This window comes from Gossypium hirsutum, chromosome A09 (genome assembly GCF_007990345.1).
Source record: "Gossypium hirsutum isolate 1008001.06 chromosome A09, Gossypium_hirsutum_v2.1, whole genome shotgun sequence".
NCBI classification, from domain to species: Eukaryota; Viridiplantae; Streptophyta; class Magnoliopsida; order Malvales; family Malvaceae; genus Gossypium; species Gossypium hirsutum.
The window spans coordinates 37,132,180-37,150,982 of record NC_053432.1 but is presented as its reverse complement, the minus strand read 5'-3'; the positions used below and the strand labels follow the sequence as shown (position 1 = coordinate 37,150,982).

The following is an 18,803-nucleotide window of genomic DNA, read 5'->3' as shown; positions in this document are numbered from 1 at the left end:
TAGCATGAAAACACCTAAAGGGACTATAAACCAATGCTTCAATAAATTCGATCGTGGTTTACAATTATAGCTTTCGTACCTATTTATTTGGAATCATCTCCCGAATAAAGAATGAACAAGAATGAAAGAAAAGGCAGTGATTTAAATCAAGATTTTTCCAGCAGCCTATGGCAAATCACAAATAGAAGTAGAAGCGAAAAATAACAAAGTAATCTTGCATTAGACTACTTGTCTTCTTGTAGTTGGATCTCCAAGTTTTTGGAAGGCTCCAAATTCCACTTGAGCGTCCAAATATGGATCAATACCGGCAAAAACATTTCTGAACAAGGTTCTAGTGTCACGGGCTAGAGTTCAAAGCCCATGACCATTGAACCAAATGCATCTAATGGTGGTCTATTACTTAGATGGGGATCATTTGGCCCACGAGAGCTGGCTCGATTCAAGAAACTATTGGAGAAGCTTGTCAGATTGAAGCCTGGTTGGCCTGATTGTGAAGATATGGCAACTTAGGCAACTATGGTAACTAATCTTACAGATAGAGGGAATCATATCTTGTAAGATTAGATAGGATTTGATATGGCAATATCTTGTAAATCACTTAAATTAGGGGATATGGTTAATCTCGTCCGTTGATGTAATTGTATCTTGACCGTCGATTTTGGGGGAGCTCAAGTATAAATAAAGAACCTCCCCCTCATTTGTGCTCACTGTAACACCCCGAACCCGAGACCGTCGCCGGAGTCGAACACGAGGTGTTAACAGACTTCAAACCACTTATTAAAAATTTCCCAGACAAGCTGCCAATCTGCGTACTAGTCGCTTTAAAAATCATATCTTGAGTTATGAAACTCGAAATCCAGTTCCGTAAATTTTCCCCGGAACTAGACTCATGTATCTATATGGTCGAATTTTTGTAGAATTTTTGGTCGGGGCCAATTGGTACAGTTTATTAGTTAAAGTCATCCCTGTTCCTGGGTTCGACTACTCTGACCCTTGTGCATTACGACTTAGATATCTCCCTTTACAGAGCTCCAATACTTATACCGTTGGTTTATAATGAAACTAGACTCAAAAGGGAATCTATACATATAAAGCATGACTTCTAATTGTCTCTGATTAATTTAGGGTGAATTTCTAAATTCGGGACAGGGGATCCAAAAATCGCTCTGGCCCTGTTTCACAAGAGTTTAATTATCTCCTAACATACAACTCATATGGTCGTTTCGTTTCTTCTATATGAAAGTAGACTCATCGAAATTCAATTACATAATTTATTCATTAATTAATTCCATTCCTACTGTTTTTAGTGATTTTTCAATCTCACGTCACTGCTGCTGCCAGCATCTGTTACTAAAGCAACTATGCCTATTTCGTGATTTCTCCTTGATCTAACTAGTAATTCATCATACGTATCACAAATTATGATCATGACTAGCCATGCCAAAGGCTAATCATTGTCAAACATCTCCCTACTACACTATTGCCATATCATGAATTTTAACACCAAAAATAATCAACCATGACATATGGCATAAAAATCGAATTACCAAGACTTACGACCTAACATTATAGAACCAAATCCAACCGAACATTTATGCCATTTTCGCATGGCTAAAAGTTTACATACCAAATTTCAACAAAACATATTAGCCTATACATGCCGAAATGTTCTCCTAGACCGACTAAAAAGAAGATACCAAAAGTTGCTAGCCGGTGTGATGACTTCGATGACGGCCCGATCACGCAAAAAGAGACGAGTCCAAGAAACCTAGAATAGGTGACAAGGAAACACCGAGTGAGTATATAACTCAGTAAGTCATAAGCAATGCACTACCATCCATTAATAACATTATCACAAGAGGAAACAAAATGGAACGAGGCTAGTTACTCCATCCATACCGAACCATACCATAGTTCCTTAGACCTATCGGTTCAATCTCATACCAAGTCATGCATTCACATTCCATATACTAATCAATAGGATATTTGAGGCATTTTCATACATCATTTTATTTTCGTTACAATCATACAACTAAACGACCTTTCACCTATTCCACGATAAATCTTATGTACGTGACTTCAATTATAATTGTCACATAGGTTCAAACTTACCAAGCTCAACCCCAAATATAAACATAGCGCCTATTAGCCATAAACTCAAGGTACTTACCCGATCCGCTGTCCGTGATCAACTCAATAATGTCGCACACTTAGTGTCCATAGTGATTCAAAAATATATATTAAGTCCGCACACTCAGTGCTATATAATCAACTCGCACACTTAGTGCTATATAATCAAACTCGCACACTTAGTGCTGTACAATTTAAACCCGCACACTTAGTGCCAATCTCATGATCATAAATGTTTACACCCGCACACTTAGTGCCGAAACCAACAACTCAATACATCTCACCTCTTTTCTTTTTTTATTCAATACTTTCATCACCCCATGCATACATGTATATATATATATTTATCATTCCATTTAGCATCATTACATAGACGTTATGACCATTTAAATTAATACAAAATATATGCTTAATGACTTACTTGTGTTGGGTAAGACGGTTCCAACTCGGCTACTCGATGATCTTTCTTTGCCTTTGCTCGATTCTCCTCCTTTAACTCCTTGAGCTTAATCAATAAATCAACTAGTTTAACCGCCTTGCTAAATATTTACAATCCAATTACACATGCATATGTATGTTAGTACATTCGGCAATCACCCTTACTAATCACCCATTTAGTCGATTGTAGGGAATTAAATATAATATCTCTAGGATGTACTCTACATGGCCGAATATACCATGTTAGTTTTTTAACATTTCCTATGTAATTACATATAGGTTTTTACACCTTAAGTTTCACACATTTCACCTTTTAATGCCTATTGCTCATCCCTTTGATCTTAACCTAAATGACAACTCCCTCTCCCCATATCTCAACCGAATTATCCATAACATCAAGACTAAAATTTTGCACCTTGAACTTCATACATTTATAAAAACTTCCATAACTCATTCGGCCCTATCAAGAACCATTTAACATGCTAGGAAAAATAATCATAGAGGAAGAAATTAACATTCTCAATAAACTCACCTTTTGACCGAATGTACAAGGAGCCTCTAAACTACTCATCCAAAATCTCTACCCTTTTCTAAGACTTAGTCATTCGGTATATAGCCCAAATCACCATGAAAAATCTCAACTTTCTTGACATTACCAAGAGTGCATCCACAATTTAGCTTAGCATATTATAAATCCAAATCAACAAATTCAAAGCTTACCTCCTATAGCTAAAGATGAATGCCGACTTGCTCTAGGTAAGTTCCCCTTATTTTTTTTTTCCTTGTTTCGGCCTTGGCAAGATGGAGAAGAAGATGAACACTCCTCTTCCCTTTTTCTCTTTTATTCAATTTTATTATAATTATTTTAAGCCATTTGTTAACTAAACAAAACATATTAAATTAGAATAAGTGGAGCATCATCACCCCTTGGCCGGCCACTCTTCATCTTTTGGGTAAATTGACATGCAAAACCACCCTTTTTGGTACATGCACTAATAGACCATTTTAAATTAGCCTATCATATTTCACCATGTCTCATATCGATCCCTATTTAATAATTTCTCATGCAATTGGCAAAATTAGAGAATGAAACTTCCACATACTCATGTACACACATAATAAGCATAGAATATAGCAATTAATTATTTTTATGACTCAGTTTTGTGGTCCCAAAACCACTTTCCGACTAGGGTCACACTAGGGCTGTCACAACTCTCCCCCACATAAGAAATTTTCGTCCCCGAAAATCTTACCGGTGAATAATTTTGGATATCGATCCTTCATAGAGTCCTCAAGTTCCCAAGTGGCTTCTTCAATTCCGTGTTTATGCCACAACACCTTCACTAATGGGATTTTCTTATTTCGCAACTCTTTTACTTCACGCATCAAAATGCTAACCGGTTCTTCTTCATAACTCAAGTTAGGCTGAATCTCGATCTCAGATGGAGTGATTACGTGCGACGGGTCGGACCTATATCGTCGAAGCTCGAGACATGGAAAACATTGTGAATCTTTTCAAGCTCAAGGGGCAAAATTAATCGGTATGCAACTGGTCCAACTCGTTCGGATACCTCATACGGACCGATGAACCTCGGACTTAGTTTGCCCTTACGACCAAATCTGAGCACCTTCTTCCAGGGTGAAACTTTGAGAAATACTTTGTCTCCAACCTGATATTCAATGTCTTTTCTTTTCAAATCCGCATACGACTTTTGACGATCCGAAGCGGCTTTCAAACTTTCACGAATTACTCGAACTTTTTGCTCAGCATCCTTAATCAAATCAACCCCAAAAATTTTACTTTCACTAAGTTTAGTCCAAAATAATGGGGTACGGCATTTACGACCGTATAAGGCCTCGTAAGGTGCCATCTTAATGCTTGATTGAAAGCTATTGTTGTAAGCGAATTCGATCAAAGGCAAGTATCTTTCCCATGAACCACAAAACTCTAAGACGCAACATCTCAACATATCCTCGAGTATCTGAATTATTCGTTCAGATTGGCCATCAGTCCGGGGATGAAATGCGGTGCTAAAATGCATCTTAGTACCCAACGCTTCTTGTAAATTTTTCCAAAATCGTGATGTAAATCTTGGGTCTCTATCCGACACGATAGAAATAGGTACCCCATGCAATCGAACAATTTGGGAGGTGTATAATTCTGCCAATTTATCGAGTGAAAAATTTGTACGGACAGGGATAAAATGAGCAGACTTGGTCAATCTATCAACAATAACCCAGATTGCATCTTTCTTGCTTGATGACAATGGCAATCCAGATACAAAATCCATCGTTACTCGATCCCACTTCCATTCGGGTATCATGATCGGCTGAAGTAATCCCGACGGCACTTGATGTTCCGCTTTTACTTGTTGGCATATCAAACACCTTGAAACAAATTCGGAAATGTCTCGTTTCATACCGGGCCACCAAAATTGACGTTTCAGGTCATTGTACATTTTAGTACTACCTGGGTGGACTGACATTCGACTACTGTGAGCCTCGTCCAAAATCATTGAAATAAGTTCCGAATTTCTTGGAACACATAATCGACCTCTGAACGTCAAGCAATCATTGTCGTAAATCCGAAACTCCGATTCCTCATTCGAAGCACATTCAGCTCGTTTAATGACCAATTCAGCGTCGACTTTCTGGAATTCAAGTATTTGACGAATCAATAATGGTTTGGCCTCTAATTCAGCTACTAGCACCCCATCGGGTGAGACGGACAAGTGAGCATTCACCGCTCTCAAAGCAAACAGTGCTTTCCGACTTAAAGCATCGGCAACCACGTTAGCCTTTCCCGGGTGATAATCAATAACAAGTTCATAGTCTTTCAACAACTCAAGCCAACATCTTTGTCGCAGATTTAGATCTCTTTGAGTCATCAAATATTTAAGACTTTTGTGGTCCGAATAAATATGACACCTTTCCCCAAACAAGTAATGCCGCCATATTTTCAAGGCGAACACTATGGCCGCCAATTCAAGATCATGGGTCGGATAGTTTCTCTCATGCGGCTTTAATTGTCTCGACGCATAAGCCACAACTCGACCTTCTTGCATCAACACACAACCTAGCCCAAGTAAGGATGCATCACTATAAATGACAAACTCTTTGCCGGACTTCGGTTGTACTAGCACTGGAGCTTCGGTTAAACAGGTCTTTAGTCGATCGAAACTCTTCTGACAGTTCTCTGTCCACTCAAACTCAACATCTTTTTGGAGTAGTTTCGTCAACGGTGTAGCTATCATCGAGAAACCTTCTAGAAATCGTCGGTAATAACCGGCGAGCCCCAGGAAGCTCCGAACTTCAGTAATATTTCTTGGAGGCTTCCAGTTAAGTATGGCTGAAATTTTGCTCGGGTCAACTTGAATACCCGATGCGGATACCACATGACCCAAGAAGCTAACCTCTCTTAACCAGAACTCACACTTACTGAACTTAGCATATAACTGCTTATCCCGCAAAATTTGCAACACTAATCTCAGGTGCTCAGCATGTTCGGTCTCATCTCCTGAATAGACCAAGATGTCATCAATGAACACAACTACGAACCGGTCTAAATACTGTCTGAAGATCCGATTCATCAAATGCATAAATACCGCAGGGCATTAGTGAGCCTGAACGGCATCACTAAGAACTCGTAGTGACCGTACCTCATTCTGAAAGCAGTTTTGGGTACGTCCGAATCTCGAATCCGCAACTGATAATAACCCGATCTCAAATCTATCTTTGAAAACACTGAGGCTCCCTTTAGTTGATCAAACAAATCATCAATACGCGGTAATGGATATTTATTCTTTATCGTCACTTTATTCAGTTGACGATAGTCAATGCACAACCTCATGGTTCCGTCCTTCTTTTCACGAACAATACTGGTGCACCCCAAGGTGAGAAACTTGGTCGAGCGAAACCTCTATCCGTCAACTCTTGCAACTGAGCTTTCAATTCTTTTAACTCGGTTGGTGCCATACAATACGGAGCTATCGAAATTGGCGTAGTTCCAGGTACAAGCTCAATACCAAACTCTACCTCCCGAACAGGTGGTAAACCCGGTAATTCTTTAGGAAAAACATCCGGGTATTCACAAACCACCGGCACAGATTCGGGTTTCTTTTCTAATTCTTTGTCATCAAGTACATACGCAAGGTATGCTTCGCACCCTTTTCTTACATATTTCTGGGCCAACATTGCTGATATTACAGCTGGCAACCCCCTTAAGTCCGTAGACTCAACTCGGATTATCTCGTTATTTGGGCACCTCAAATCAATAGTCTTGCTTTTGCAATTCACAACCGCATCATGCGCGGTCAACCAATCCAAACCAAGAATAACATCAAATTCATCAAACGGCAAAAGCATCAAGTCTGCCGGAAAACAGGAATCTCGAATTACTAGGGGGCATTTCTTACACACTTTGTCGACAAGCACGTAACGACCCAAGGGATTTGACACCCGAATTACGAACTCAGTAGACTCAACAGGTAGAGTCTTACTGGATGCTAAGGTTTCACATACATATGAATGAGTAGAGCCAGGGTCAATCAATGCAATCACATTAGTATCAAAGAGAGTGAAGGTACCAGTGATGACGTCAGGGGAGGATGCCTCCTCTCGTGCGCGAATGGCATATGCTCTACCAGGAGTACGGTTCTCGGCTCGAAAAGCCGTATCAGAGGCCCCTCTCTGACTACCACCCCTACCTGCTAAAATTCTCGGTGGTCTACCTCTAGTTGTCACTCCACTAGGTCTTGCACCTTGAATCTTATTCTTCTCATCAAGCTCCGTGCAATCTCTAATGAAGTGGTCCTTCGAACCGCATCTGTAACAGGCCCTGTTAGTAGACTTACCCCAACATTCACCTAGGTGTCGTCTTCCGCATTGGGGACATTCAGGTTTCTCTTGACGATTATTGCCCACACTAGCTACCGAAGTAGCTCGGGAGTCCGTCGATGGTCGTGCTCTGATGGAAATTCCCGCAGTCGTCCTCGACTTATTAGTGTCCTCCCTGAACTTCTTTACAGCTGAGAATGGAGCTTTACCCGTCGATCTTTTACGATAGTCTCTAGCTTCAAATTCAGCCTTCTTCTTCTCCTTTCCAAGTTCTTCCGCCTTGCAGGCTCGTTCGACTAGTGTTACGAATTCTTTTATCTCCAAAATACCCACTAGTAGCTTTAAATCTTCATTCAATCCTTCTTCGAATCTTTTGCACATAGCAACTTCATCAGCTACACACTCCCAGGCATACCTACTGAGTCTTACGAATTCATGTTCGTATTCAGATACTGTCATACGGCCTTGCTTGAGTTCCAAGAATTCCTTACGCTTTTGATCAATGAACCGTTGACTAATAGATTTCTTTCGAAATTCCGTTTGAAAGAAGTCCCAAGTAACTCGTTCGTTTGGGACTATGGAAATCAAGGTCCTCCACCAATAGTAGGCTGAGTCCCGCAACAAGGATATAGCACACTTTAGACATTCATCGGGCGTGCATGACAGTTCATCAAACACCCGAATGGTGTTATCAAGCCAGAACTCGGCCCTTTCAGCATCATCAGTAACTATGGCCCTGAACTCCTCAGCCCCGCGCTTTCTAATCAAGTCTACAGGTGGCTTACTCAGCCTCACAGAATCAATAACTGATGGCATTACGGGCTCTTGGGGTGGATTATTCAAATTCGGGAATTGTTGGACAGCCGGATTGGTTCGGGCATATTGCGCGACCCACTCATTCATCATGGTAAAGAAGGCTTGTTTAGCCCCCTCACCTTGATTATTCGCAGATGACTGAGGTTCAACAGGCGGCGTCCCTTGTGCAGGAGCAGCCGCTACACTTTCAACGTCATCCGCCAAGGTTCTCTCTACACCGGGATCCATTTACTAATCAAAACACAAATTTTAACCGTCAGAAGTCATCACACATTTAAACATTAACATTAAGGCATGTATAGCTAGACTCATACGTGCTATGGTAGTCTTAGAACCGACTAAACCATAGCTCTGATACCAAATAAATTGTAACACCCCGAACCCGAGACCGTCGCCGGAGTCGAACACGAGGTGTTAACAGACTTCAAACCACTTATTAAAAATTTCCCAGACAAGCTGCCAATCTGCGTACTAGTCGCTTTATAAATCATATCTTGAGTTCTGAAACTCGAAATCCAGTTCCGTAAATTTTCCCCGGAACTAGACTCATGTGTCTATATGGTAGAATTTTTATAGAATTTTTGGTCGAGCCAATTGGTACAGTTTATTAGTTAAAGTTGTCCCTGTTCCTGGGTTCGTCTACTCTGATCCTTGTGCATTACGACTTAGATATCTCCCTTTACAGAGCTCCAATACTTATGCCATTGGTTTCTAATGAAACTAGACTCAAAAGGAAATCTATACATATAAAGCATGACTTCTAATTGTCTCTGATTAATTTAGGGTGAATTTCTAAAGTCGGGACAGGGGATCCAGAAATCGCTCTGGCCCTATTTCACAAGAGTTTAATTATCTCCTAACATACAGCTCATATGGCCGTTTCGTTTCTTCTATATGAAAGTAGACTCATCGAGCTTAGATTACATAATTTATTCATTAATTAATTCCATTCCTACTGGTTTTAGTGATTTTTCAATCTCACATCACTGCTGCTGCCAGCATCTGTTACTAAAGCAACTATGCCTATTTCGTGATTTCTCCTTGATCTAACTAGTAATTCATCATACATATCACAAATTATGATCATGACTAGCCATGCCAAAGGCTAATCATTGTCAAACATCTCCCTACTACACTATTGCCATATCATGAATTTTAACACCAAAAATAATCAACCATGACATATGGCATAAAAATCGAATTACCAAGACTTACGACCTAACATTATAGAACCAAATCCAATCGAACATTTATGCCATTTTCGCATGGCTAAAAGTTTACATACCAAATTTCAACAAAACATATTAGCCTATACATGCCGAAATGTTCTCCTAGACCGACTAAAAAGAAGATACCAAAAGTTGCTAGCCGGTGTGATGACTTCGATGACGGCCCAATCACGCAAAAAGAGATGAGTCCAAGAAACCTAGAATAGGTGACAAGGAAACACCGAGTGACTATATAACTCAGTAAGTCATAAGCAATGCACTACCATCCATTAATAACATTATCACAAGAGGAAACAAAATGGAACGAGGCTAGTTACTCCATCCATACCGAACCATACCATAGTTCCTTAGACCTATCCGTTCAATCTCATACCAAGTCATGCATTCACATTCCATATACTAATCAATAGGATATTTGAGGCATTTTCATACATCATTTTATTTTCGTTACAATCATACAACTAAACGACCTTTCACCTATTCCACGATAAATCTTATGTACGTGACTTCAATTATAATTGTCACATAGGTTCAAACTTACCAAGCTCAACTCCAAATATAAACATAGCGCCTATTAGCCATAAACTCAAGGTACTTACCCGATCCGCTGTCCGTGATCAACTCAATAATGTCGCACACTTAGTGTCCATAGTGATTCAAAAATATATATTAAGTCCGCACACTCAGTGCTATATAATCAACTCGCACACTTAGTGCTATATAATCAAACTCGCACACTTAGTGCTGTACAATTTAAACCCGCACACTTAGTGCCAATCTCATGATCATAAATGTTTACACCCGCACACTTAGTGCCGAAACCAACAACTCAATACATCTCACCTCTTTTCTTTTTTATTCAATACTTTCATCACCCCATGCATACATGTATATATATATATTTATCATTCCATTTAGCATCATTACATAGACGTTATGACCATTTAAATTAATACAAAATATATGCTTAATGACTTACTTGTGTTGGGTAAGACGGTTCCAACTCGGCTACTCGATGATCTTTTCTTTGCCTTTGCTCGATTCTCCTCCTTTAACTCCTTGAGCTTAATCAATAAATCAACTAGTTTAACCGCCTTGCTAAATATTTACAATCCAATTACACATGCATATGTATGTTAGTACATTCGGCAATCACCCTTACTAATCACCCATTTAGTCGATTGTAGGGAATTAAATATAATATCTCTAGGATGTACTCTACATGGCCGAATATACCATGTTAGTTTTTTAACATTTCCTATGTAATTACATATAGGTTTTTACACCTTAAGTTTCACACATTTCACCTTTTAATGCCTATTGCTCATCCCTTTGATCTTAACCTAAATGACAACTCCCTCTCCCCATATCTCAACCGAATTATCCATAACATCAAGACTAAAATTTTGCACCTTGAACTTCATACATTTATAAAAACTTCCATAACTCATTCGGCCCTATCAAGAACCATTTAACATGCTAGGAAAAATAATCATAGAGGAAGAAATTAACATTCTCAATAAACTCACCTTTTGACCGAATGTACAAGGAGCCTCTAAACTACTCATCCAAAATCTCTACCCTATTCTAAGACTTAGTCATTCGGCATATAGCCCAAATCACCATGAAAAATCTCAACTTTCTTGACATTACCAAGAGTGCATCCACAATTTAGCTTAGCATATTATAAATCCAAATCAACAAATTCAAAGCTTACCTCCTATAGCTAAAGATGAATGCCGACTTGCTCTAGGTAAGTTCCCCTTATTTTTTTCTTCCTTGTTTCAGCCTTGGCAAGATGGAGAAGAAGATGAACACTCCTTTTCCCTTTTTCTCTTTTATTCAATTTTATTATAATTATTTTAAGCCATTTGTTAACTAAACAAAACATATTAAATTAGAATAAGTGGAGCACCATCACCCCTTGGCCGGCCACTCTTCATCTTTTGGGTAAATTGACATGCAAAACTACCCTTTTTGGTACATGCACTAATAGACCATTTTAAATTAGCCTATCATATTTCACCATGTCTCATATCGATCCCTATTTAATAATTTCTCATGCAATTGGCAAAATTAGAGAATGAAACTTCCACATACTCATGTACACACATAATAAGCATAAAATATAGCAATTAATTATTTTTATGACTCGGTTTTATGGTCCCGAAACCACTTTCCGACTAGGGTCACACTAGGGCTGTCACACTCACTCCATTCATTGGTTCATTATTCTTTGTGAATAAGAGAATAGAGAGCATTTACTCAAACACTTTGCGAGCATCCCTTTCAGTTGTTCTTTTCAAGCTTCTTTTGGCATAAATTTGCTTCCGCTGTACTAGTTGGTGCCTTGGAGGAGTTCATAAGGAATCCTCATTCGAGTAAAGGTTGACTTGGGCGAGTTTGGATGAGCAAATCACCTAAGGCCTCATTGATTGAGAAACGAAAGGTCTAGCCCCATGACAAGTGGTATCCGAGCTAGGGTTCGAACCAAGTGGTATCCGAGCTAGGGTTCAAACCAAGTGGTATCCGAGCTGTTGGTTCGAAGGCACTGTTGGGATGTCGAAAGAAAAGTTCGAACAAAGATGGGTGAGAAAGTCTTTAAGAGAGATGCTATCGACAGTAGAGGTACTCGTGGGTAAACTTGAGGAGTCCATGGAATACGTTAAAGAGTCTGACAATGCTCGTGGGGAAAGCATTGAAGACATAAAGGAACAGTTCAGGGACTTTGTGACCACGTGTCTAACTTTCAAAAGGGATAACGTGCAAGAGTTCCTAGATTCCCAAAGGAAGAAGCTAATAGAGAGGAACAATGCTCTCTAAGCCATAGTGAAGGCTTTGAAGGAGGAAACAATGGCCACGATGCTGGCTTTAAGCACAAGAATAGAGGAGCTCAAGAGAGAGCTGGCCTTGTGTTGAGCAGCGGTGGGGGAAGGAGTGTCAAATGCAGCACTCAGTAACGAGTATGTCCCAAAGCCGAAAGAGTTTGTGGGGACAATGTCTGCATGTGATGTGGAGAATTTCTTGTGGAGGATGGAAAACTACTTCTGTGCCAAAGGCATCGTGGATGATGCGGGTAAGGTACAAATTGCTTCATTATTTCTTACTGATATTATGCTTTTATGTGGTGAGGTAGGACCACAGATAAAAGGCAATGTGAGATTGGAATATGGGAAAAGTTCCAATGCGAGTTGAAGGGATAGTTTTACCTGGAGTTTGCCGAGGAAAAAGCTCGGGCAAAGTTGTAAGGGATAACGCAACAGGGCACAATGGGGGAGTATGTTCGTGAGTTTAAGGAAGTTATGCTCCAAGTTTCAGATGTGATCGAGAGAGAAGCAATGCTTGCTTTTCAAGAAGGATTGAAGCCGTGGGTCAGACAAGAGGTGGAACAAAGAGGTGTCCAAAAGCTGTCGGAAGCCATGAAGGTAGCGGTATCCGTGGTTAAGCTTGGTCTAGGGAAAGACAAGCTTGGATCTTCCAAGTCTGAGGAAAGGGGCATATGTGAAGGGAATCACAAGGAAGATACGGATGAGTATGGCAATGGCTACGGAAACAATGATGGTAATGGGAAACCACGAGTTGGGAAGAAGAAGCCCAAGAGGAAAAGGGACAAGCTAAAATGCTTTCTTTGCGATGGTCCACATATATTGAAGAAATATCCGATGAAATCCATGCTTAGGAAGAAGCCGGTGGGTAAGGCCTTGGGACTTGGTTTGAGCGCAAGGGGTGTCGAAGCCAAGGAGGCCGAAAGCGAGAAGAAGCCAGTTGAGTGCTTCTTATGTCATGGTCCGCATAGGTTGCGGAAGTGTCCGAGGAAGTCTGTTATCGATGGGAATGATCGAGTAGATACGGAGCCCAAGAAGCTTGGTTCAAGCAAGGGAAAAGCCGAAGCCAAGAGGGCAAAGAGGAGCAAGTCTGTCATCGAAGGAAACAATGGAGCAGACAAGGAGCCCAAGAAGTTTGGTTCGAGCAAGGGTAAAGCCGAAGCCAAGAGGGCTAAGAGGAGCAAAAAGAAGCGAGTAAAGTGTTTCTTGTGCTATGGTCCGCATGAGTTGCGGAACTATCCAAAGCATGCCGTAGTCAAAGGAAAGGCAAAGTCCGAGCATGGTGAGTCACCGGAGGGGCTTCCATCCAAGGAAGAGGTGAGTTTGTCATCGAACTTAAAGGAAGAAGTTGCAATGCAAATAGTGAAGTTGGGACCAATGAGGCTCAAATCGAGTAAAGTGTCGGAGTTGGCCGAGTCATCGACAAGGCTTCCACCTATGGGAGAGCTGGGTGGTGCATCGGACTTCAAGGAAAAAGAAGTGATGCATGTGGGACAGTTGACCCGAGTAAATGCAAAGGTACATTCGGAACACTCTGATAGTGTTTTGCATTCTAACTTGTGTACTTGGCGAGAACGTAGGGGTCCTTTCGAAGTTCTTGAGCAAGGAGGTCGAGAGACTGTGGGCAAAGCGAAGCCAAGTGTTGTGAATCATGAGGATTCTGTTCGAGGGAAGTTAGAATGTGGGCAAGGGAGTGACATAACTCCTTGTCGTCGAGATGTACAAACGAGTAGGACAGCTCGAGTTAAGAAGTGACGGAAGCCGAGGTAAAAGTCCCGAAGGAAGGGAAGAGCTAAGGCAACGAGTGGGGTCCAAGATGAATCAAGTCAGTGCCATTCAGGAGTCGCAACAAGGACGTTGTGAGAATGGGTGGGGGAGAATGTCACGGGCCAGAGTTCAAAGCCCGTGACCATCGAACCAAATGCATTTAATGGAGGTCTATTACTTAGATGTGGATCATTTGGCCCACGAGAGCTGGCCCGATTCAAGGAACTATTGGAGAAGCCTATCAGATTGAAGCCTGGATGGCGCGATAGCGAAGATATGGCAACTTAGGCAACTATGGTAACTAATCTTAAAGATAGAGGGAATCATATATTGTAAGATTAGATAGGATTTGATATGGCAATATCTTGTAAATCCCTTAAATTAGGGGATATGGTTAATCTCATCCGTCGATGTAATTGTATCTTGACCGTGGGTTTTGGGGGAGCTCAAGTATAAATAGAGAGCCTCCCCCTCATTTGTACTCACTCCATTTATTGTTTCATTATTCTTTGTGAATAAGAGAATAGAGAGCATTTACTCAAACATTTTGCGAGCGTCCCTTTTTGTTGTTCTTTTTAAGCTTCTTTTGGCATAAATTTGCTTTTGCTGTATGAGTTGGTGCCTTGGAGGAGTTTTTAAGGAATCCTCATTCGAGTAAAGGCTGACTTAGGCGAGTTTGGATGAGCAAATCGCCTAAGGCCACATGGATTGCGAGATGAAAGGTCTAGCCTCGTGACACTAGCACCATGCCAAATGTGTCTGAAAAAGAAAAGCAAGGAAAATGAAGCATGCCCAAAAGTAAACCAACCCTTCAAACTGCTACGAAAAACACCATCGAATTTCAAAGTAGCACGATCTAATTCAAAAATTTCACCTAATTGAGCACATCTAGCATATTTTTTCACAGTGGCAGGATCACTATAACTCACTCCATTGGGTTTGCCACCATAGAACTCAACAGTTACACGTACTTGTTTGGCACTATGCTTTGATTCTGCCCTTCTAAAAGGGACATCTGCTCTAACAATTCCATCTCCGTCTACCAAAACAATCGTAAATATTTCAAGATAGGGTGCCCTAACCACCCAACGACTATCCCATCTCCGTTGTCCCTTGAACCCTCTCTGAATAATCCTCCTTTTATCGAATTATTGCCAATGTAATCATAAAAAGCTAATTTTTCAGGAATTTTAGACCAAGATTCTGATAAACTTTGATTTTCGGCTAACCCAGCACTAACCCTTCGATATATTTCTTGCTGGAAGTATCCTTGATCCCATTGATAACGAGTAAGACCAAATAATTCGACGGGGGTAGTTCCTGAACCATACCACATACTTCTGGTAACAACAAAAGCTGAAAAAAGGACAACAGCTATACTACTGGAAAAGACGGTTTCAATATTTCCCATACATAATCCTTTGTATAAACATTGGACCATTTTGCATAAGTTGTAAAATAGATGAAAAATGTGTGAAATAATGAGAATTTGGAGTTGCTGTAAGAGTCAAAAAGGTTCGGCTAGTCTTGAGAAATAAAGAAATTCGATAAAAATTAATTTTTAGGCTGAGGGGTAAAATGGTCATTTTGCAAAAGTCTAAGGGCAAAATGGTGATTTAGCCCAATTGTGAATTGTTGAGTGCTTAGGTTGATAAAGTGACTTAGTAAGTGCATTTTTTATTACAGATCAAGAAATACCGAGTTCGAACCTAGATTGGGGAAAAGCTAAGCAAACTGACTAAATCGGCTAGTCGCCACATTTTGTAATCCGAGGTAAGTTGTATGTAAATAATAGAACTACATTGTTAATTATATGTGCTTGAATTATTACAGCATAAATTGCTTGATTGTGAAATCGAGAATGTATAATGACAAATGAGATAGTAGAATTTCCATTGGAACTTTGGAAGTAAATCGTATATTCATGCCATGACATTTGGGACATAAGTGTGTGAGCTTGTGTAAGACATGTCTAGGACAGGCATCAACCACATTATGAGAGCCAGTGTAAGACCATGTGTGGGACATGGCATTGGCTACGAGATGATAGTCAGTGTAAGACCATGTGTGGGACATGGCATCGACTTGAGATATGAGCCAGTATAAGACCGTGTCTAGGACATGGCATCGGCACCTTACCCTATGCTTGAGGCTTATGTAATATCCGGTAGTATTCTGAGTGGTTCAACAGTAAAAGTTATGTTCTTAAGCTAATGAGGAAAGTATAACCGTGTTGAGAGTGGTACAGGTACCTACTTGGTATGTATGAGATATGAGCACAATATATAATATGTGACTTGTATTGATGGTAATGAGTAAGTTATGCTTATACCTACCTTGGTGTTATGAGCATGTTGATTACTGATAAACTATTGTTGCATACTTACTTATATGCAACTTACTAAGCTGTTATGCTTACTCCCTTCCTTTTTCATTTCCTTACAGTGCTGCCTAACTAGCTTAAGGATCACCAAAAGTCAGAGATATCGATCACACTATCAACCAAAGCATTTGGTATAGTTGGATTTATATTTTTGAATATGGCATGTATAAGACTTAGACTTTATTATTTTATGTCATTGAGGTTTGGCCATATGTATTGGCTTGGGTTGGAAACCCTTCAATTTTTATTAGGCCTTGAATGATGGCTAACATTCATTTTGAATTTATAAAAGATGCATTATCATGGTTGAATGAATGTCTATTGTGGCTGATTTGGTTATAGGAATTATGCTTGTTTTGGTATTGGTGGGTATTTGTATAGAACTACATATGTAAGGGTGGCAATAGGGCTTGGTAAATAGCCTTATATTGTCCATATGGGTTGTCACACAGGCGTGTCTCTAGGTCGTGTGTGACACACTGTCTACCCCATGGGTGTGTAGTCCGGCCGTGTGTCCCCTACATGTAAAAGTTTTAAGTCAGTATGCATGATAATAAACACATGGGAAGAGACACGGCCATGTGTCTCAGCCGTGTGAAGGGCACGGCCTAGCACACGGGCGTGTGCCTTGGCCGTATGACATTTTGGGGTTGCTGACGTTAGTAACAGAATGTCCATGTTTTTGTACACGTGCTAGTACACAGGCATGTCGTGGCCGTGTGAAGGACACGGGCGTGTGCCAGGCTGTGTAAAAACCCCTGTAAGTGTGTATTTAAAATAAATTCCACATGAGTGGAGGACACGGGTGTGTCCCTATAATGCTTAGGTCGTGTGAGCCACACGGGCCATCAAAAGGACCATGTTGAATTGGCAACATGGGTGTGTGCCCCTTTCAGACGGACGTGTGCCTCTATGTCAAGTGACATTTTTCTATCGTTGGAAAAAGTATCGGAGTTGGTTTCGAGTGATTTATGATGTGTATTTTAGGCCTTGAAGGCCCATATTATGGATATGTTGATAAGTTTGAGAGAGTTTTAAATTTGTCCAAGTCTTGTAGACTCGAAAATGGTTGTAAGCATGAGTTTACGTGACGTAACGCTTCATATTCCATCGCGGTGTAGGATACAGGTATGGGGTGTTACATTTAGTGGTACCAAAGCTATGGTTTAGTCGGTTCTAAGACTAACCTAGCGAGAGTACGAGTCTAGCTATAGATGCCATAAATATATACTGATAGTGTGATGATTTCTAATGATTATAAATTATGTTTTTATATAGTAAATGGATCCTGATTGAGCTACGGCGGATGACGTGGAGAGTAATGCGCTGGCTCCCACTGAAAGAACCGCGCCAGTTGAGAGTGAGCCCATGATTATGAGCCAAGACGGAAGGGCTAGAGAAGCCTATCTCCGAATGATGGACGCTTGGTATACGGAGTTCGTTCGTCTGAACCCGAACACTCCACCTCCCCCACCTCCTCCGATTCCTCAATATGCTCCGGTAGCTCCACAAGGTGCGAACATAATTGGGAGAGAGAAGCCTCCGATAGATAAGATCCAGAAACAAGGGGCTAAAGAATTCCTGGCAAATCTCGATGACAACCCAGAGAAAGCAGAGTTTTGGTTAGAGAATACCATCAGGGTATTCGATGAATTGTCATGCACGCTTGAGGAGTGTGTGAAGTGTACCGTGTCGATCTTTCAAGATTCAGCTTACCAGTGGTGGAACACACTCGTGTCTGTGGTACCAAGAGAGAGAATAATGTGGGAATTCTTCCAAGATGAGTTTCGAAAGAAGTATATTAGCCAGAGGTTCATAGACCAGAAAAGGAAGGAATTCTTAGAGTTGAAGTAAGGCAGTAGGACAGTGACAGACTACGAACAAGAGTTTGTGAAACTCAGCAAGTACGTACGGGAGTGCGTGTCCTTAGAAGCTGCTATGTGCAAAAGGTTTGAGGATGGTTTAAATGAAGATATCCGATTGTTTGTTGGTATTTTAGAGATAAGGGAGCTTGTAGTGCTCGTTGAGAGAGCATGCAAAGCAGAGGAGCTAGTAAAAGAAAGGAGGAAAGCAGCTATTAAGTCACGAGATTCAAAGAAGAGACAGATGTGGAAATCACATCAGTCCTCGTCTAAAAGATCAAGAGAGTTTGCTACTCGATCGAATGCTTTAGTGGGGTTTTCGAATAGAAACAAGAATTGACAGAATGAAACTTCTAGAGCTCAGACCGCTTCTGTCGCGAGTGCCGGTAGTGCTCAGCCAAATAAGCCAAAATGTTCGCAATGTGGTAGACGTTATTTTGGCAAGTACCGAGGTAAAGAAGAGGGTGTTTTAAATATGGGTCATTGGACCATTTCATCCGAGACTATCCCGGTTTAA

General features: G+C 40.7%; 1 pseudogene; it reads right to left on the bottom strand.

Moving 5' to 3' along the window:
• Nucleotides 1-219: 219 nt before the first annotated feature.
• Nucleotides 220-15,482, bottom strand: LOC121205989 (photosystem II CP47 reaction center protein-like; annotated as a pseudogene).
• Between the last annotated feature and the right edge of the window lie 3,321 nt (nt 15,483-18,803).